We start from the raw sequence: 22,854 nt of genomic DNA on the forward strand, positions 1-22,854 counted from the left end.
CAAAAAAAAAAAAAAACAAAACCTAATTACTTATTTGAATTTCTGTGGTTCTATATTTACACCATCATCTACAAATAGTGATAATTTTATTTCCTTTTCATTGATGTTTCCTCAATATTTTGTTCAATTATTGCCATAACTAGAATTTCTGAAACTATACAAGTAATAGTCCTGATAATAGACATATTTACTCTATCTTTCATCTTACTGTAAAGGCTTCTGGCATGTCTCTATTGGAGAAATGATGGGTCTTGGTTTTACACAGATACTATTTGCCACATTAAGGAATGATCCATCTGATATTAAGTTTAAAATTCTCCTACTATTGCATTCCTGCTATAAATCCAACTTAATGGTTTGATCTTTTTAACATACTGTCAGAAATTTTTTTACAACATTTGATTAAAAATTTTTGTGTTTATTTTCATTAATGATATTGATCTATAATTTTCTTTCTCTACTTTGTCTCTCCTTGGTTTAGATATCAAGTGCATATTTATATCAAAGAAAGAATTTGGTAGGATCCCTTTTCCTACTGTTTAGAAATAGTTTAGGTAATAGTTGAATTAACTTTTCTTTGCATGCTTGATAGAAGTCACTTGTTAATCTATTCGCTCTTGGGGATCTTTTTCCCTTGGAGGTCTAGGGTTTCAGCCTGAGCCACTAATCATTTTAAAGGAAATTTAATGCCGGAACCAAAGTTTTAGGAATTAGCAGTTTCCAAAGTACCAAAGGACATGTTTTGGAGCTTGTAGAGCTTCAGAGATGTTCTCCATTAACTAACATCTTACTTCCAGTTGGGAGATGGCCACTAGCTGATGATAGTCTCTCACTGGGAGCTTAGCATTTGCGCTGGGCCTGCCAGCCTGATGGTTTTGTGGTAGGCAGACCATTGCCAATGCAAAATCCATAAACCCAAGAGGAGGATGTAGCCCCTCCACTCTCTTGTCAGTTTTGATTCTATCATGTGAAAATTAGCCATGCCCTTTCATGCTGTCTTGCCATGATTCTCACAGATGTTGACCATGCTTATTATAAATGACCTGTTTCACTTCATTACTTCTTTATCGGGGAAATCAACCTTCCTGTGGCAATTTCAAATATATCTTCAAATTTCATAGACAGATTCTCCTGGTTTGGAGTGCAGCAGTTTATTAGGCTCAGTGTCGTTATTTATGAGTTTACAGAAAACTGAAGACATAACCGTTAAAGCCAGCCATAAAAATAAAGTTAGAGGTGTGAAATGATTGATGGGGCCGATCCCAAGGCAAGGGCTTAACTGTTTAAGTCCCAGGATGGTTAATGAGGGAGGACTCTGACTAGAAGACTTCTTGGTACCTTGGCATTATCCAGTGTAAACGGGTCAAGGAAGGCCTAAACTGGATTCTAAAGCAGAGTGAGAATAGAGTGGAATATGGTTAAGGACCTCCTTGCCTCAAGTATGAAGGAGTGGGATAGAAGAAGCTGACTCCTCCTTGCTTTTCAGTGCAGGATTAAAATCGACAGGCAATGAAAAGGAGTCAGAAGACATCTTGATGTTCTGAGTAACTTCTAATTGGGAGGAAAACTAAAAGCTCAAGTGACTTAGATCCCTACATGGGTCTGTGATTTCATAGTGATAGGTAGTCCTTTCACAGGGACAAATTGTGACTCTTTATTCATACTAGGTGATTTTCATCTATGACTTCTATGAATCCTCAATAGATAATATATCATTTAAATATCTTAAGGACATCAGTGATGTTCTCTGAGGCCATCCATTGTTAACTTTCTCACTATATGACTTTAATTACATTCCATGCTTGTAAGTCTTCGTTGATAGGGCACTTGCTGTATTCTACTTCCATTCACCATGTGCTTTTCTGAATTCCTTATAATTTTGTGTATGTATGTATGTGTGTGTGTTTCTGAAATGATAGTGCCCTATCATTTGTAGCCTGATAGTAGAGAAGATTGATATTAAAAAAGTTGGTCTTTTGTGTCAGCCAACAGCTTGGGCTCATTAAAAGTACAGTATAATTGCCCCTGCAATCTGGTCTAATCACCTTCTCCTCCTCTTCCTTAATTTTCAGTCTAACTTATCATTCAAATTTAGTCTTATTCAAAATGTCCATGAAGATAGGCTAACTCAATGAAGGATTCAACCAAAGCACTTGGATAGATGTGTTTTTCATCCACTTACTTTGTACAATGTGAATGATTAAGCTGATCTCTGCCCCACTAGTGTTAAGTTCACTGAGAAAGTTTTGCATTGTTCCGCAGTTCTCTGCCATTAATATTCTGAGAATTGAAACATTTGGAGAACTTTAATATTGGGAGAAAAAAGGAAAATATTGGAGGAAAGAATCATAAGCTCTGTTATTAGAATGATATCATAGTATATCATACAAACATTGCTCATTTCCTTACAGAAGTTGTGTCTACATATCACCAAAGCTAATTATTTTTGTAAAGAAAACATAAATTATTTTAATTGCTTGGTGTTATGGAAATTGACTAAATCACCTCAGGTTTTTTTTTAATGTTTGTATAGTAATTCCTGATTCTTGAAGCTATTTGTTAATTAGTCATATGTAGGTGGTGTACTAGTTTAAAAATAATCATTAATTGATTTAATAGTGAAGCAAATCCTTTTTTTTGTTGCGAATTGGCTGCCAATCAATCAGCAAGTATTTATTAGACATGTACTGTGCTAAGAACTGGAGCTATGAATATAAAAGTAAAGCAGTATCTGTTCTCAGGAAGCTTACAGTCTGTCTGGGAGGGGATACAACATGTCCACAGATGAGAAAATCTAGGATATATACAAAATAAATACCGAAGATTTGGAGTAAAGGAGGGCACTAACAATCTGAGTCATCAGAGGTCAGTTCTTGAAGTGAGCTTTGAAGGGTGGTAGGCATTCTAATGGGTAGTGCCAAGGGGAGAAAGTTTTCTTCTTCCTGGAGCCTATACAAAGACAAGGAGGTGGAGATGGAGTGATGTTTATATAGCCAGGTGAACTAGTAGACCAATATGACTGGAGCTCATAGTGCATGAAGGGAGCAGTTTGGGATCAAACTGGGAAGATAATGTAAAGCTAGGATTTGAAGGACTTTGAATGCCAAACAAAAGAATTCTTATTTTAACCTAGAGGCAATAAGGAGCTGCTGAAGTTTCTCGAACAGGGGGCCAAATTTTGTCCCCTTCAGCCCATACTCTGTGAATTACTGCTTATCTCTGAACTCCTGAAAGTTAGGAACTATGTCTTCTACAATTCTTTTGAACACTTCCAGAGTACTGGATGGACCCTTAGTAACTAACCTTTAATGGAAATGAATATCACTTCTACTTACTTAGGTTTATGAGAGATACATCAGAGTTTTGTTGACTGTTATATGTTGCCTGACCATCGTTCATAAGGAAAGTAATGGTGAGTGCCTACTATGTGCCAGATGCTCTGCTAAGTCCTTTACAAATAATTATTGATATTCACAACAACCCTGAGAGGTGGGTGTGATTATTATCTCCATCTTATAGTTGAGAAAACTGGGGCAGACAGAGGTGAAGTGATTTACCCAGGAACACATAGGTAGTGAATAGCTGAGACTGGATTTGAACTCAAGGTCCAGTGCTTTATTCACTGTGCCACCTAGCTGCCTCAGATGTATTGCAAAAGGAGCTGGCCAGGCATTATAGTAAGAGTCAGGAATGACAGAATATGTCAAAATGGGAGGATAACCAGCAGGATGTTGCATATATCATTTGTGGAGGATTTCTGGGAAGCCATGGCCAAGAATGAATGGGAATGAGGAAATATGATATGCCTATAGATAGACTCACATCTCCTTGGGGAGGGGGAGCGGGGCGGGGAGGTAATTTCATTTTTTTGTCTTTGTACCTCCTCTTTATAGCACAGAGTATGTACGCAGTCACATGATCACATAAAGTGTTAAATTAAATACTTGGGGACTATTTCATTATTGTAGGAAGTAGACACTTTGGTGCATTAATGGATTTCATTGTGGCAAGGGTAATTAAAGTTAGCCCTTACTTTGCTCCACTGGGATGTCTGCCCCTTAGGAAGGAGGTGGGTATGTCTAGGTTCATGGGAAGAATCCCAACCTAGTCAATCAGGGACCGCCTTGATTACTCTAAATTGTTTTATAAGTCATCCATTGTACTTTCCTCTCAGCACCCCTGTGAAGTAGGCAGTGCAAGGATCATTCTCCCACTTTTACAGATGAAGAAACTGAAACCAATGAATTTGAAGTGAATGATTTGTCTGAGGTTAGAAAGAGCTAGAACCTGAGACTTGGAGCTGGAAAGCACCTTAGAAATCATCTCTCCCAATATTTTGCAGATGGGAAACTGAAGTCCAGAGAGTGATTTGCTCAAGGTCACATAAATAATAGTTAAACCAGGATTTAAAATTAGGCTAATTCGGAATCACAGGGCTCATGTTATTGTTTTGTTTTTAAATCAGCAACAAAATGATTGTCTAGTTCAGAAATACTTTCCTGTGAAGTGTATGAGATATGATACTGCTCTTCATCTGTAAAATGGGGATAATACACAGACTACCTATCCCACAGGGTAATCATTCATGAGGCTCAAATGAGCAGATATACGGAGAAGTCTCCAGAATCCTAAAACCCCTATATAAATGTTGGCTCTTATCTCTGAATTATTATGATTTGATTTCTGGGCATCCAGCTGCAAATGGGAGCTGGCGTGACTGTGTGCTATTTTCCATATCATTAATTAGGGCATGAGAGAGAACACAGCATTATGAAGGTAATGGGATTCCTAGTAATAACACTAATTATTATATTTGGTATCACATCTGTCACTGAAGAGACACAAGGTCCTTTAAAGACACACTCATCTGATTTCTGTTTTCTGTTGGGTAAATTGATTGATCACCGAACGATTTTCTTGCCTTGGTTGGAAGGCATAAGACCCTTTGGCTTACTTGGAATCCAAACACCAGCATAATTTTTTTTAGTCTTAAATATTCTGTTCTAATGAGGTGTCTCCTTTCCCCATGTCAAAAAAATCTGAAGAGTTATAACAACAGAGATAACTTTGTTCTATGATCCTTTGATCATCTCTATCAAGCAAGGCGGAAAACGGGGGTGTGGGGTATCCAAAGATGTCATGATAGTAGTACCGTGCTGAGAGGTATGTTGGAAAGAGCAATGTATCTGGAGTCAGAGGATGTGGAATCCCACTCTTGCTATTTGATACCTATGTGACTGAACAAGTCTCTATACTTTTCTGAACCTCAGTTTCCTCATCTGTAAAATGAAGCAATTGAACTAGCTGACCTCTGAGGTTCCTTCCAGACTTAGATCCAGGATCCTATGTATGACCTTGAGAAATTCACTTTTAACTTCTTGGGACTCAGTTTCCTCCTTTGTCAAAAGTGGGGGTAGGGTTGGGGGGAGCGGAGGTGGACTAGCTAGCCTCTGAGGTCTCTTCTAGCTTTCAATCTAGGAGTCTACGATTTTATGGTTCTCCAGAGCCAAGTCCAGGCCTGGACAGTGAGTGATGGTGCTCACAGTAATGAGGTAGCAGCCCTACTATAGCCTGAAGTCCCTTCTGAATTCTTAAAGAAGGGCTCAGTTCTATGAAGTCTAGTTTTCATATCGACTGTATTTTATTGCAGTCTAATTTGAGAGTGCGCCTGTCCCTTTGGATTTTATTTTGAACGGGGCTGTAATATGAAAAGAAGTTTACAAGACATGAAATTGCAGCTTTGCCAAGGGGACATTCTATTTATTTTCCCAGTAATTCTTGGGTCCTCATAAGCAGAGCTGTCATGGGGATGTTGCTTTTCAAGCCTGTTGTGTGCATGGAGGTATGGTTTTTATTTGCGAATTGGCTCCTTCATTTTGGGGCAGCATATGGGACCCCATAGAACCTGGGTCAATTGTCATTTTTTCCAGGTGATAGATATGTAGTCAAGCAATAGACTGAAAATGCATTCTTCTCGTTTCATCTGCATGACCTTCTTTTAAAATATTTTTATTGAGATCCTTGTTTTTGCATCTCTTTTATTTGTAATGTATTCTTTTCAGCTCTTTTCTGGGGCCATTTTGATAAGGATCTATTTGGATTAAAATTAAATTATTCAGGCTTCACTTTTTTCAACTGTGCAAGCATAGCTGTTGTAAGTGATTTTGAGGGCTTCCATTTCAGTAGGCATACAGCAGAGAGTATCCTGGATTTTATCGGGAGATCGCAAGGCTGGAGTCATCAGATTCATTGGGTGACCTTGGGGACAAGTTGCTCCTAGTCTCTGGGCTTCAGTTTCCTCATTTGTAAAATAATCTAGTTATTTTGAGTAATCCTAAGGTCCCTTCTGGTTCCATTAATTTATAAACTTTGAAATAGTTTTCGAAATTTGGTGCATTTATATATGAATTATATAGTATATAGTAATTATATAGTAATTCATTCGTCCACCAAACATGGCTTGACTGCCTAGTTAGCATGTTTTATAGCTCACAACAGCCCTGTGGAGGTGGGAATTTTAAATATAATAATAAGTAAAATAATAATAATAATAAAGATAATATTTGAATGAATACAAATTTATTAATTATTAATTGGTGCCACAGAGTACCTGGCATGAAATCAGGAAGACCTGAGTTCAAATCTAGCCTCAGACACTTAGCAGCTGTATAAATCTGGGCAAATCACTTGACCCTGTTTACCTTACTTTCCTTATATATAAAATGAGCTAAAGAAGGAAATGACAAACCACTCCAGTATCTTTGCCAAGAAAAATCCCAAATGAGGTCATGGAGAGTTGGGCAAGACTGAAATGACTGAACGACAGCAAAATTGATTAATTTTTTAAGGAGGATTATGGAGAAGTGCCCTAGGATGAACAGGGACAGATTGATTATAATATCTATCATTGGAAGGAACCCTAAATTGATTAGATAATAGGTCCATTAGAGTATTTTATTCTCTCATCTTCATTTGGACAGTTAGGTGATGGAGTGGATAGAGCAGTGACCTTGTAGTCAGGAAGACAGGAATTCGAACCTGACCTCAGACACTTGACTCTTACTAGCTGTGTGACCTTGGGTAAGTCACTTCACCCTGATTGCCTCACATCCAGGGTCATCTCCAGTCATCTTGATTCTTTTCTGGCCACTGGACCCAGATGGCTCTGGAGGAGAAAGTGAGACTGGTGACTTAGCACAGTCCTCTCTCTCAAATTTAGTTCATTTGCTTGTCATGATATCACCTCCCAGATGTCATGGTCTTTTTTGACAATGAAGGGCAAACATCATCATTATGATGATCACCAAGAACAGTAGCAGTTATGATCTAATTCTCATCCTTTTTGATGGAGTTCAGACAGTTGGGGAACAACTGGTTACTTATTCTTTTATGATTAATGTTTTTCAGACTCTGATAAGGTTGGATAAAATCACTGCTTTTTGTAGTAAAATGAAAGAATTCAGATGTAAGTGAATCCACTGCAGGTAACCTGAAAGCATCCTTGATATAAGACCAATTAAATGTCCCTCATCTACTTCCCTTTGCTTTGATTTCTGTGGCCAGAATTCTGTACCTGGAGAGATTTTCTAGGTATTTTAGTGACATCTATTACATCTGGTGATATCTATTAAAATTTGATTTATCTTGAATGTATATGTATGGATATGTATGTTTTAAAGCATATGTATTTAATATATGTATACACTACATATATTTCTGTATCACACACACACACACACACACACACACACACACACACATATATATCTTGTGTGTGTATGGGTATACATAAATTTGCACATACATCACAGTCACAGTTTGCATGCTGTTTCTTCCATTAGACTGGAAGCTCCCTGACTGTTTTGGTCTCTCTTTGTTTCCTTGCTGCTTATCACAGTGCCAGGCTCTAGTAGGTGCTTAATAAATGTTGACTTTAATAATGATAACAGCTATATAGCATCTGCTCTTTGGGCCAAGAAGACCTGGGTTCAAGTCCCAACTTAGACACATAATAATAAGTGATGTTTACATAGGTACTTTCTTATCTCCTTTGAGATTCACTTCAACTCTGAGATAGGTGCTATTATTCTTCTTCCCATTTTACAGATGAGAGTACTTAAGGCCAAGAGAGGTTGAGTGATTTGCCAGAGTCGTATAGCTGGGAAGTATATGAAGCAGGATTTGACTGCATTTTCCTGACTTCTGATCTAGCATTTTATCTTTTAGGTCACCTAACTGTCTCAAGCATCTTACCTGTGTGACCCTGGGCAAGTCACTTGACCTCTGAGTGCTCTAGGCAACTCTTGCCTGAAGAGAAGGGTCAACTTGCATGGGTAGAGGATATTTTGTTTTTTCACTGAGGAGTTCCCCATCCCAATAAAGTCACACGTCCATCCCGTCCCCAGGCCTAATTCTTTCTTCCTCCTTCACCAACCTTGGAATCAGGTAGACTTGGGTTCATGTCTTTCCTTTCTGACACACACTGACTGTGTCGCTCTGGGCAATTCACTTAATCTATTAGTACCCCAGTCAATTTTCCAAGCTGCCAATTAGTATCAATAAAGGGATTCTCCCCCCACCAGCAGCTTCCTCCCCCAAATGAAATTATAGGGATGCTACTTTTTCTTCCCTACCTCCCCCCCCCCCAGTCCCTGCCCCTATACCTAAAAAAAAATTCTCCTTTTTGCAGCTAAGGAAACCACAGCATAGAGAATGATTCTGGTACTAAGTAGCAATGTTAGGCCCCAAACTCACTTCTTTCTCCAGGCCCAGAGTTCTTTCCCTGCACTCCATCCCTTTCTACATCTCTGTTATATGCAAAGTACTGTGTGGGGGAGGTCTGCTGTGAGGGTGCCAAGGGTCCATGTCCTCATGGGAGCTCCCAATTAACTGCAGCATTCAAGGAACCACAAGGCCCCATTCTCCAAACCAAGGAGCAGACTCTATGTTTAATAGCCATGTCATACTGTTAAATTTCATGTTATTGGCTTCAAGTTTTGATCCTTTCCCAAACTCCTTCACCTTAGCTAGTACATTTATAATAAAAAAGGAATGTATTTTATGGCTACTTTGGGTAAATATTGTATGTCTTATTTCATATTGTTTACTAGCTAATGTATTCTGCTTTAGGCTATCTGCAGGCACTAGTGATGGAGACAAGGAAATTCATCTCTTTCAAAGATGGTGTATTTAAATCAGCAGGTGCTGGCATTGCAGGGAGTGTCAGCAGGGATGGGTGAGCTGCTACAGAGACTTATACCAACTAGGTCACTTGGAGTCGCTGGTTTTGAGACAAAGGAGAGTGTTCTAGAATTGCAAACAGCTTACCTCCCATGACTCTGAAAAAATGGTGAAGGAACATGGCGGAAGGGGAGAGGACAAGTGCAATACTATGGGTAGTCTAAGAATGATTCAGAAACATATTGGATAAAGTGGAGTAAATGGTGATCAGACTGGATCTCAACCCCAGAGAAATTAAAGAGAATTTTTGTGCCCAGGTCTAGCTGATATCTAGAGATTAATTGAATTGATCTTCAGTTCTGGGCACTGCCTATTAGGAAAGATACTGAGAAGCTGGAAGGCAATCAGTATGGTCAAAGACCTTGAGTCTATGTCATATAAAGATGAGGTGAAAGAGCTACAAGTACTAAATTTGAAGAAGAGGAAGCTCAGTGGAGACTAAACACTGTCATTGTAGTTTATTTTATTTTATTTTCATGAAGATGAACTTTAGTGAACCTTAAGTGGCCGAAGGACTGTCAGTGAAAGAAAGATTAGGCTTATCAGGCTCAGAAGGCTTAATTTAGAGAAATGGGACAAGAGGCTAATTTAGGCTTGACTTCAGGAAAACTTTCCTAATAATGATAGCTATTCCCAAATGGGGTGAACTGTCTATACAGCTGATGGAATCCCTCCTCATTGCGGGCCTTTGAGCAAAGACTGTATTTATGATGGATGTTCAAGAAGACATTCTCCAAAAGGTAAGGATTGGAGAAGATGTCCATGGAGGGCCCTTCCATCTCTGAGATTCTGTAGTTGTATGATTTTTGAGATGGCTACTACCATAGCAAGAAGGTTGATATGATGGAGTCAGGCTCTAAAAACACTGTAACAGACCACATTGACAAAAATGAAAAAAAAAATGAGGGAGATGTAAGATGTAAAATTGAAAAAATATAAACAAAACATAAAAATTATAAAATGTAAAAATGACAAAAAATGTAAAATTCTGTGCCTGTGTTAAAAAAATAATTAATTTCACATTGACTAGACTTACGCACATGAAAAAAAGATCTGAGGATTTTAGTGAACTATAAGCTCATCCTGAATAAATGGTGTGACATGCTAGGCCAAAAAGTAAATACAATAATAGTCTACATTTTTTTTTAAAAAAGATTTATCTTCCAGGAATGAGTAGTTCCAATATATTTGATGCTGATCAGATAAAGCTGAAGTATTATATCCAGTGCTAGGTGTCATATTTTGGGAAAGATGTCGCCAAACGGGTGGACCGTGCTGGTGAAGAACTCAGATCATTCCATATGAGCGCTGGAGAAAATAATTTGGGATGTTTATCCTGGAGGAAAAAAATAAGACTAAATAGGTGGAATAGGATTTAGAAGTGGAGTGGAGCTTAGTTGTCCAATTCTCTTCAGGCCTGAAGAAATAGATTCAGAAAGGGGAAAGGACTTACCCAAGGTCACACATAGAATCTTAGATCAAGACCTAGAAGGGGTCCTCAGAGATCATCTGGTTCAAGTCCTTCATTTTACAGAGAATGGAAGTGAGGACCAGGGATTTAACCAAGATTTCCTAGGGAGGAAACAGGAGAGGGTAGGATTCATACTTCAATCCTCAGACTCCAAAACTCAGATTCTTTCCATAGCACCATATTACCTTCATGTGGCTTTCATGAGGAAGAGAGATTAGATTTTTCAGCCTGGACCTCAGAAGGCAGAACTGAAGAAGAATTTCTTAACACTTCTAGCTGACTGAAAATGGAATGGATTTTTGTATGAAGTAATGATTTCCTGTCAGTCCAAGTGTTCAAGAATAGGCTGGATGACCACATAGTCACAATGGAGAGAAGACTCCTATATCAGGGAAGTGCTTAGACCACATGGTCTTTCACCTCCCTGTAATTCTTTTTTTTTTTTTTTTTTTTTTTTTTTTTTTTAGGATTTTGCAAGGCAATGAGGTTAAGTGTCTTGCCCAAGGCCACACAGCTAGGTAATTATTAAGTGTCTGAGGCCGGATGTGAACTCAGGTACTCCTGACTCCAGGGTCAGTGCTCTATCCAGTGCACCACCTAGCTACCCCCCCTCCCTGTAACTCTTAAGAGTCTTAGGAAGACTCCATCCATCCAGAATGGTAGAAGGGAAAGAGCTCTTATTGTGGGATCACAAAACCAAAACTAAAATCCTTTTTCTGCCATTAATTAACCAAGTGACCTTTGCTAAATATCTTTCTTTTTTTCTGAGCCTCAGTTTGAGCCTTTGTAAAAAGGTAACAAATATAGTCTTGCTCCCCATCTTACTGGGTTGTTTCAGGGATTAAATGAAATAAAAGCTGTAAAAGAAAACAGATAATAGGATCCTAAACTTAGAACTGGGAGGAACCTCAGCAAACATCTAATCCAATGTTCTCATTTTACACAGGAGGAAACTGAGTCCCAGGAAGAGTAAGTAATTGACCCAAGCAGGTAGTGTCAGAGGCAAAATCTGAATGCGAGCATTATGACTAGACCTGGATGAGAGAGTTGAAGTCATATGTCAGCTTACCCTTGCCTATGGAAAAACTCCAAGCCACCTAAGCACATTGTCCTCATTGGTTTATGAGGGAAGTGACTCGCTATGCTACACTGTCACTGACCAGGGGGCAGTCATTCTCCTGTAAAATGCTGCTCAGCCATGCAGCACCCACCTTATCTTCCCCTCCTCATGATCAGGACTCCTACAATGTGGAGAATAGCAAATTTATAATTACAGTATAGAAAACTACTCCCCAAAGACAGAGGCTGCCGCTCCATTGATTCATGGAATTCATTTTCTTCCTCTCATTCTTTTGGAAAAGATCTCAGCATTATCCCTTTGACAAATCCAGACTTGAACCTGTTATTTAGATTGAGTACTGGCTCTCGTTGCATTATGGGCACCCTGAGTAAGCATCTGGATGGGAATGGCACCGAGCTAATGCAATGAATTGAGGAGCTTGTTCAATTGGAAGTCCATGGTCCCCCAGAATACAAAGCCTGGAGATGATGTTTGGCTAGAAAGTCTCAGCCGGGTGGCTCTGGCTTCCCTGGTGTTCCCATTTATACCTGGGAACCAATTTGGGGAATTGATTATGAAGTGTCATGCCTCATTCGTGGAGAAATCTGGGCAAAGGCTAGATTTTGGAGCTTGAATAGCATTTGGATTTCTTTATATGCCCTTAACGTTTTTTACTCTGATAGAATATAAGCACTCTAAATTGTTTTCCAGCCCAGTTGGATCAATTCGCACCTCCACCAGCAGTGCATTAACATGTATGATTTCCCATAGTCCTCTAATATTTATTATTTTCCTTTGATGTCAACTTTACCAAACTGGTGAGTGTGACACCTCCCATTTTTTCCAGGGTCTTTCAAATATTATTGAGAGTGACCCAGCCATCACATGTGCATCTATTTCTTTCCCCAGCAGATGTGGTTCATCTAAGTAGGGTGACTTGAAATCATCAAGGTCAGTTAAAGACTGACTCTCTTGGGATTATTTTATTTTTCCTGTTCAACCATTTTAGATCTGTGATTTCCAATGCACCATGAAATCTGACACAAACAGGGGCTTTGCAAGCATCTCAGAGCCTTTGCAACTTAGATCCCTACAAGAAAAATTTCGGTACAGAACCATAGTAGGCTGCCAACAACATCACCTATGACCCTGCCATTTGGTGATCAAGGGGAGAGACTTATTTTTTGGAGTTCTAGAGAGAAGGCCAAGAAGTTTCAAAAAGTAACCTGTGTAACTTATCAGCTGTTCCTAACCCTACTGGAGAATTGTTAAAGTTAAGGGATTCTATGTGCACGTAGAGGTAAGAAGGAATGAGAGCCTGAGTTATGAGGGACTTCAACCCAAGTGGTGTCCAGTAGACTAGTTTTTGCTACCAACTTCATCCCACCTTCCAGTCTTACTTGCTACAAGTAAAAGTGAGAAAACACACTTTTTGGACCAATGCCACTAAGAGACAACATACATCATGGAACCTGGGTTCAAATCCTGCTTCTGAGACTTACCACCTCTATGATCTTAGTTCCTTTCTTTGTAAAATGAAAGACTAAATGTCTTGTGAAATCTTATTGGGTTTTTTTTTTTTGGTTTTTGCAAGGCAATGGGGTTAAGTGACTTGCCCAAGGTCATGTAGCTAGGTAATTATTATTAAGTGTCCGAAATCGAATTTGAACTCAGGTCCTCCTGATTCCTGGGCCAGTGCTCTATCCACTGTGCCACCTAGGTGCCCCAGGCCTGTGAAATCTTATATTTACTTTACAAAGATTTTGCATCTTTTTATGTGTGTGTGTGTGTGTGTGTGTGTGTGTGTGTGTGTGTGTGTAAAGGGTCATAGATTTAGATCTGGAAGGGACTGAAGAAACAATCTATTTTACCCCATCATTTTACATATACAGAAACTGAGGCCCAAGTAACTTGCCCAAGGTCACAATAAGATCTTAGATTTAGTATTAGAAGGGACCTCAGAGGCCAGCCAGTCTTATTCCCTCTCTTTACAGAGAAGGAAACTGAGGCCCAAGGAGTGGAAGTGACTTACTCAGGGTCATTCTTAGATTTAGATCCTTTAGACCTTAGCAGTCCTCTATAATTCCATCCATCCCTGTATAAGAATTCCCTCTATACAATCTCCAAACTCTGGTTGTCCAGTCCTTGTCTGAACACATCTAAGTGAAAGCAATACATATTACGTTTTCAGTCAATCCACTCTGTTTTCAGGCAGTGATAGCTGTTGATAAATGTTCAACTCAAATCTGTATCCTAGGACTGTTTACTCATTGTTCTTGTTTGAGTCCCCTGGACTAATCATGGTGAGTGTGATCCCCAAATTATTTGGCAGAACCAATTAGCAGGATTAGGCAGGTGAAGTCTGTATCCAACAATGCAGTGTCTTCCTTTGTGATATTCACCCACCTTGGAAATTCCCTCCCCCACTTTTGTTGATGATTTAGCTGCATGCTATGTCTGGCTAGCTTGTATGGAGAGAGTTGGGGAGGTAGGATACCCAAGATAGCTTGGATGGGGAGGGGATGAAGAGTGGGACACCAAGGCCATCTCCTGGTCCGTGGTATTTAATCACAGATTGCTGAGTAGGAGCCATTTTCTATTCCTCCCAAATTCTTGGGCTCGTGCTCATGATAAAAGGAAATCAATTGTGCCCTTAACTTATTACCTTTTTCTGAACAAGTAGCCGCTCAGCTTCTTAACTTTGACATAGCCCAATTCAAAGCTTCTCAGGGGGCCATGCTGGTCTGGTTTGGGGCCATAGTCCTAATTTGGATCCTGAACCGATGCTAGATGAAATGGGGAAGTCTCCTAGTTCCATTTCCATTGGATCTTGAACTTGGTAAAAACACTTTTCTTGGAGTATCTATGTGAAGAAATAGGAGAGTTGCAAGGGAACATAAAGGTCAGTGATTCCAGTAGTTTTTATCGGGAGGAGTGAAGTTTTGAACTTCTTTTTTAATGTTTTAATGACTATATTCCAATATGATGTTTTAAAAAATAATCCTCTGTATTTTGTATGAATTTAAAAACATTATTCTGAGAAGGACCCTTAGGTTTCCCCAGACTGCCCAAGGGGTCCAGGACACAAAACCTCTGCTTTATTTTAGAGACCAACCTAGTTCTTTTATAACAGAGGAAACTGAATTCCAGAAAGGGATGAGACTTAATAAATCCAAGTCCAGTATACTTATCATGATGAACTGCTATGAAGTTTATGTTTTAACAATACCTCTTCACCATGGAAAGAGAGCTACATTGGAGTCAGGGGTTAAATCTGCTTGCTACATGCTAATTTTTTTCATCCCATTGGGCCTCAGTTTCCCCTTCTGTGTAATGAAGGGATTGGCCTTACAGGTTCCTTCCAGAGGGAGAGCTAGGAACCACTGTATGGCTGTGGGTAAGTCTCTTCTCCTCCCTGGGCCTCAGGGCCTTCCTATGTAAAATGAGGGGGTTAGATTATTTATAAGGTCCCTTCCAGTTTTAAATATATGAACCTAGGTTGCATGACAAGATGGCCACTGCCTTCAACACTGGTGCTTTAACAAGGTAGAAAATGTAAGTTATGGCTTAATTTTGGACTTCTTTCATATTTATCTTTTGACAAGCACTTTCAGGAGTGCCCTACCCCAAAGGAGGATGGGAGTTCCAGGTTGCTAGTGAAGACATTTGTGGGGCAGGTTGTATTTTCAGTAGGACTCAGAACAGCTTGCCTTTTGGTCAGAATGAGCCTGTGCTTACCAGGAAAAATCTAGAATGAATCAAAGGATGACTAAGTTTTGATTATAGAGAGATCTAGTTTCCTTCCTAGGGAGGACAGTCTGTGTAATAAAAAAAAAAAAACTCTGAGAAGTCGGGGCTCAATATAGGGGCCCCAAGTACCTTGGGGCTTCACAAGGTGGGAGAACAGTGTTGACAAAGGACTTTGCCTAGAGTCCACAAGGAGCCACTCACTCTAATAAATATGATTTGGACAAGCATTTTATTAAGCTCTTGCTATATGGTATGCCAGATATGGAGGTCAACTCTGGGGAAACTGAGAAAAGCAAAAGAACACAAAGCTAGTCCCTTCCCTCAAAGAACTTACAAACTAATGAATGAGACCTTTCTTAAATTCATGTGAAAAGAGAGCTATGTTGTATTGTGGTCTGATGTTGTTTGTTTATTTACATCCTTCATCTTTTTTATTTTTATTGTCCTTCATTGTTGAAAAGGACCAATGCCATCAGGACTAGTATGTGAATTGCATTTAAGAGAGGCAGGGCTATGCAAAGTCATCAGCCTCACTCTCTCTTCCAGAGTCATAGGAGTCCAGTGGCAAGACATAGGTTGATGTCCCAGAATACTGAAGGAGACCTTGGGCTTTTTAAGCTAAGGTCTTTCTGAGGTCTCAGTTGGTCTGAGGCAATGCTCATTCAGTGATTAAAGACTAGATAAGAATAGAGGTAAAAAATGGCCTAGTTTTGACTTCACAGATGAATCAATCAGTCTTGGAGAGGAAAACTCTTTGAGTTTCTAGTCAGTACAGAAATAATTTCTATTTTACCTGTGGTCAAGTAGTGAGGAAAGAAATGGGGAAGACTGGTGGGGGTGATTAGGAAACAAATTAGCTTAAGGGAAAGAGCCACTCAGGGAAAGATACCCAAGGCATGATCTGAGAGGTGAAATGGGAGTTCATGTTGGATCAAGACTGAGTGAGTAACCTAATCCAAAGAATGAAAGGATTTTATATCAGTTGGAACAAAGATAGAGGGTAGGCACTGAGTAAAGGAGAACCCACTGGGCAAGGGGTATAATAGCCTACTGTGGGGTGAACAAAGTACTGTATGTGAGATCTTCAGACTTGCTTGTCTGGGCAACCCACTCCTTTCCTTGTACCAGTGGGTTTCATGTCACTATGACACTCATTCACAGACCTGCCATCTAGTCAAACCCAGGCTGCCGCTATAGTGCAACCTAGCCAGATCTGGGAGGAAGGAAGCACACAGTCTCCTTCATACATCATCTACTTCTCTGGGCAAGGGAAACCAAACCAAACCAAATCATGGCAATGTGATTAATGGGGGCCTTCAGAAAATGAACTCCGTCCTCCCTTGGACTCATTGTATTTTTTAGCTCTTGAAAATGATCCACACCCTCCCCCCTTCCTTCAAACCTTAGCTGAGCCAGTACTAAACTGAACTAAGGTCTGGGAAAGAGGCCAAATTCTTCTAACTTTACACTCTAGGGGGAAAGTCAGGTCTTTGCTCAAAGTCTCATCATTCTGCTCTGGCCCAATATGAGCTTGTTCTTTGCTTGGCCACTTCCTACAAGGGCAGTGAGTTAGATTAGAAGCTACTTGAATTATGCTAGGGGATTTTTTTGGATGTATCTCCAGGGAAACGACAAGCCAAAATAGCTGCACATTAATATTGTGTCATCTGACATCAATCTAATGATCTATTTCTTATGGAAAGAATTTGCCATTTTAGTCAAAACTTGAACAACATTTTCCCATGCCAAGTCCCCAGCTAGGGGATGTTATAAATGTTCCATATTATGTTGGAGGCTTACATGAGAAGCAAAATCACTATCAACTTAGATCATTATCCTGTGGATAGGGAAATTGATCATTGTTGGGGCTTTTAGTTCTGCCTGGCATTTCCTCCTCCCTCCCTCAATCCTAGGCCTGGATAAAATGTGCTGGGCTGAAATTTCAGACCACTTTCCTGATTTTCAGAATAGTTTAGAGAAATGTTTTATCAAGCACGCACATCTGTCTTTATGGTCTGCTTTGACTTCTCAAAGGAGTTGTTGGGTGGTAGATAGCTAGTAGTAATCAGAGAGATCAATCTAGTCATTAAAAGTCTGGATCCAGAAAGCGAAAAGGCTCAATAAAAAAATTGATGTGAATTAACTTATAAAATGAAGCCATACAAGGACAGGGGTGAGGACCCCCCCCAATAGACACTGTTCATTCTTCCAGAACCAGTGGTTTATTAAATGTATTGGTAATAAAGAACTGGGAAGGTTAGCTCAAGCTCTGTGCCATTGAATGGTGATTTAACCAGATCTAAGCAAAAAAATATGCTAACTGCAATGGAGGAAGATGAATATAGTATATGTAATAAGAATGAAAATATGTACAGAATAATATATAACCATATAGAATAATAATATTAATAAAAGCTAACATTCATAGGATGCTTACTATGTGACAGGTACTTTGCTGAATATTTTATAATTATCTCCTTTTATCCTCACAACAACCCTGGGAGGTTGGTGCTATTATTAGCATCTCCATTTTACAGATGAACAGACTGAGGTCAGTAGAGGCTCAGTGAGTTGCTCAGAGTCACAAAGCTAGTAGGTATCTGAGATCAAATTTGAACTGGGGTCTTTCTGACTCCAGGTCCAGTGTTTCATCCACTGAGCTACGTAGCTACTTCATCTGATTTCAAGGCCCTAAGATTTTGAGTTGGAAGAGATTTTAGATGTCATCCAAAGTGAGCCGCTTCATTTTAAGAGGAGGAATTGAGGTTGAACATCTTGCCCAAGTTCACACGGATAGTTACTGACTGAACCCGGATTTGAAGTCAGGGCATATGTGCTGCTTCATTATTAAATAAAGGCAAAGAGCAACCCCAATAGTTTGACTTGTTAGATAACTTTGTTGTGTTGTTGTGACTGAAAAAACGGATTTCCCTTCAATTCAACTGGAAATGGGCCTCTCCGAACTTAGCTAATGCTCAGATGACAAAGCATGTGGCCTGACCCCACCCAAAGTGTTGTTCTTGCTGTTCCTAGGTCATAGATGTTGCTGCATCCCCTGCATCCTAATATGCCTTTCAACAAACAATGCCTGTAATGCTTTTCCTGCTTCTTGGAATCCAGAGCTTCTTTGAATACTTCATATCTTTTCACTCTTTCTAAATTACCTCAATTTTCAGTGCTGTCCTTCCAAAAATTATTTTATATTAACTTTGTATTTTTTATGAATTCAGCTATGTATATGTTGTTTACCCTAAGGAAAATGTAAACTCCCTGAGGTCAGGGCATTTTTCCCCTTTCTGTCTCTAGGCCCTAACACCAATTAGGTGCTTGATAAACACTTGTTCAGATGACTTGAATCTTGTTTAAACTTTACAACTGTCAGGATAATTAAGTGCTCTTGTACCCATTTTCCAAATGAGGATAATTAAAGGCTCAGAAAGATAAGATGTTTCACCCTGGTTGAACAGCTGGTAAATTAGATACAGGATTGGAATTCAAATCTTTCTGGGTTCTAAATCTTCATAGGTTCTCGATCCTTTTGGAAGCTTGAAGAAACCTATGAACCCATTTTCAGAATCACATTTGTTGATTACATTCATAATTAAAGAAAATGTTAACTTTCAGTTAGAGGATGTAATATTTTTTTTTCCCATCCAAATTCATGGACTGCCTGAAGTCTCTCTCAGATAAGAAATCCTCCATTCCACTATTCTGCCTCTCTCCCAAATGATAGCTTACATTTATATAGTGGAGCCTGTCCCACTTCGGGATCACTAATTATTAGGAATCTAAGATAATCTTGGGCACCCACATCTGGGCCATGGGGCACATGCATTCCAGAAGAGGTTTCCAGCAAAGCTAGGGAAGTTATCCAATGAGGAGAATGAGGGAAGACAGATCCATCTAAGCTCTGTGCCTTGGCTCCTTCTTTAGCAGAACATAACCCTCAGGTTTGCCTCAGGCAGGGCCTTCCTTGAGGCCAAGCAGCCATTTGCCCAGAGCCAAGTGAAGGAAACCTATGCAGGATTGGTTTTTTTTTTCAAGCCAGATGAGTTCTTTGTGTTTGGGACCAGTGAGAAGACCAACCTGATACCTCTTTTGTCTTCCCTCTCACCAACTCTCATTCCTACCCCAGCACACCACCCCATACTCAATTTCTAAGGCTGCTTTGTATCTCTTTAATATTTGATGTATACTTACATGCATGTACATAGCATGCTCAATGAGTAAAAACAAGGAAAGTATCATTTCGCATGCCAACCTACTTAGGACTATATGAAATATATTGGGTGATTCAGGAGAATTTTCTTGAATTTAATTTATATTTAGAAATATTATCCACCTGTTGTTTATTTGAATAGAATATAAACTCCTCTGAGGACAGGGACAATTTTGTCTTTGTACCCCCAGAACTTCGCACATAGTAAGCATTTCCTAAAAGTTTGTTGACTGACTGGTTGATTTCATTGCCAAAGAAGGAATATAAATTTAGTTCAGAAGCATTTGGACAGTTCATAGAGAGTCTGAAAGCAGGAGATATGGGAGATCTTACCTTCCCAACTATGATTGCCTGAATTCAGTCAGAACTTATTGCATGAGCTTTTTTTTCCCTGTGAGTATTCCTTCAATTAATTTAATGTAATAATAATAGTAGAAGTGGAGGCAGACAAGGAGCAGCCCAGGCTTCAAGTTTTTAATGTTGATTCCCATTCTGCCCACCATCTGCTTTGAAGTGGACACAAGTCATCCAGTATGCCAACCTCTGCTACCCTGTGCCTTTTGACACTTTCTTCCTCCTCTTCTTACATCATATGATACTTGGAAAAGAGGACTAGCTCTAAAATCAGAGAATTTAAATAATATCCCAACTCTGAGGCTTGGGCAAATCCCATCATCTCCAAGGATTGATCTTAGTTTTCTTCTAAAAAACGGGGTTGAACTACATGCCCTTTGTGGTCCTTTTAAGGTCTAGACTTGGGATCCTAGTGTGATTTTGAACAAGTCCCTTCTCTCTGGGTCTCATTTTCCCCATAAATCAAGAGGTGTGATCTAGATGACCTCCAAGCTTCCTGCCAAGTATAGCTAGATGATCCTAACTTTTGATAAGGAGAAGAGAAAGCTTCATTGAGAACCTGGACCTTTGAAAGAAGGGTAAGATTTCTGGACAATATTGGAGAATGTACTTGCTGGGGAGAGGCATAGAGAATAGTTTCAGTAACAGCCCAGAGTTGGATAAGTGTGGAATGTATTTGAAGAATGTCATATTTGTCCAGTTTGGTACATGAAATAGCATGAGTGAGTCTCTCCATCAAGATCTGCTCCCTGAGATGTCTGGCTTAAGACTGTGCTCTCCAAAATCCTTCTCTCTATTGAATTTTTTTGTGCTATGTGAAGTGAGCTCCATTACAGTAAGAACACCGAACAATGCGGTATAGGGGGTAGAAGGTAGGTAATACATACATATATATATATATATATATATATATATATATATACACATTTACATTTATATATTCATATATATATATATATATATATATATATATATATATATATGGATCTGTTGTATTCATAGCTGATGGGATAAATCCCCCCCTCCTGCCAGTAGGAAGTGTACTTTGAAGTGACTGTTCCAAGAGATCCTGAAATAAAAACTCCAAGGAACATTATAGCTGAATTTTAGAAATATCAGATCAAGGAAAAAATATTGCAAGTGACCAGAAAAAAATCTTATTCAAATACTGGGAAGCCATAACCAGGATCATACAGAACTTCTCAGCTGCAACATTAAAAGATCAGAGGTCATGAAATAGGATATTCCAGAAATCAAAGGAGCTAAGACTCCAATCAAGATAGCTTACCTGGTGAAAATAAAGCATTATATATCAAGGGGAAATGATCATTCAATGAAAAAGGATTTCAAGCTTTCATAAGATAATCAGAATCAGAAAAGAATTGATCTCCAATATCAATCCCCAAGAGAAGATAAACAGGTAAAAAGGGAAAAGAAATTATATGGGATTCATTAGAGCAAAACTGTTTATATCCCTACATGGGAAGATGATACTTACAATGCCTAAAAATTTTATCACTATTAGTACAGCTAGAAGAAATATACATAGACAGAATATAAGGTGAATTTGAGCAAATGGCATAAAAGTCATTAAGAGATGAGAAGGAGCAACATACTGGGTGCAGAAGAAAGAAAGCTGTAGAAGGGGGTAAATTATTTCACATGAAGAGGCACAAAAGTCCTATTACAGTGGAGGGGAAGATAGGAGGTTGGGCAATGGACACTGAACCTTACTCTCATTAGTATCAATTCAATGAAGGAAGAATATACACAACCAATTGAGTATAGAAATCTATCTTACTTGGCAGGGAAGTAGGAGGGGAGGAGATTAAGTAAAGGAAATGTGGGGCTAGCAGTAGGGAGAGCAAATCAGGGGAGGTGATGGACAGAAACAAAACACTGTAAAGAGGGAAAGGCTGAAAGGAGAGAGAAGACAAACTAAGGAGAGAGAGTAAGAAAATTAGAATGGAGGGAAATATACTGTTTGTAATCATAACTGTAAATGTGAATGGCATGTAATTCCCCATAAAGTGAAAGTGGATAGCAAAGTGGCTTAAAAACCAGAATCATACAATATGTTGATTACAAAAAAAAAAACAAAACACTTGAAACAGAGAGAGACACACACAGAGTAAAAGTAAGGGACTGGGGAAGAATCTATTATACTGCAGCTGAAGCAAGAAAAAGACAAAGTAAAAGCAATAATAGACCTATTTGAAGGAGATAAAGAAGAAAACTACATTTTTCTAAAAGTTACCATAGACAATGGAGCAATATGGATACTTGACATATATACACCAAATAGTATAGCAACCAAATTCTTCAAGAAGTTAAGTGAATTACAGGAAGAAATAAATAGCAAAATTATACTAGTGAGGCTTCTGAAATATCCCCTCTCAGAACCTGGTAAATCCAACCAAAAATTAAACAAGAAACTGTGGAGGTAAATGGAATATTAGAGAAGTTATATATGGCAGAACTTTGGAGAAAGCTGAATGAAACAGAAATGAATATACTCCTTTTCTCAGCAACACATGGTGCCTACACAAAAATTGAACATATATAAGAGCAATAAAAACCGCAAAATCAAATGTAGCAAGACAGAAATATTGAATGTATTCTTTTTGGATCATAAGGCAATAAAATTACATTCAAGAAAGGGCAGTGGAAAGATAAATTAAAAACTAAATAACCTAATCTTAAATTATAAATGGGTAAAAGAACAAATCAATAATTAAAGATAATAAAAACAAGGAAACA

The 22,854-nt window shown here is 38.9% G+C and overlaps 1 long non-coding RNA gene across 2 annotated transcripts in view; it reads right to left on the reverse strand.

Moving 5' to 3' along the window:
• The window catches only part of LOC141499764 (uncharacterized), a 60,899-nt gene that overhangs the window by 19,623 nt on the left and 18,422 nt on the right, over positions 1-22,854 (reverse strand). The window contains exons 2-4 of one of the 2 annotated variants that reach the window (XR_012471760.1): positions 14,437-14,634; positions 10,694-10,812; positions 10,241-10,576 (exon numbers count right to left, since the gene is read on the reverse strand). This is a non-coding gene — a long non-coding RNA (uncharacterized LOC141499764). Of the gene's footprint in view, positions 1-10,240; positions 10,577-10,693; positions 10,813-14,436; positions 14,635-22,854 lie in introns of those variants that run through there. The other variant, XR_012471759.1, reaches the window with a different exon arrangement.

This window comes from Macrotis lagotis, chromosome X (genome assembly GCF_037893015.1).
Source record: "Macrotis lagotis isolate mMagLag1 chromosome X, bilby.v1.9.chrom.fasta, whole genome shotgun sequence".
Taxonomy (NCBI): Eukaryota; Metazoa; Chordata; class Mammalia; order Peramelemorphia; family Peramelidae; genus Macrotis; species Macrotis lagotis.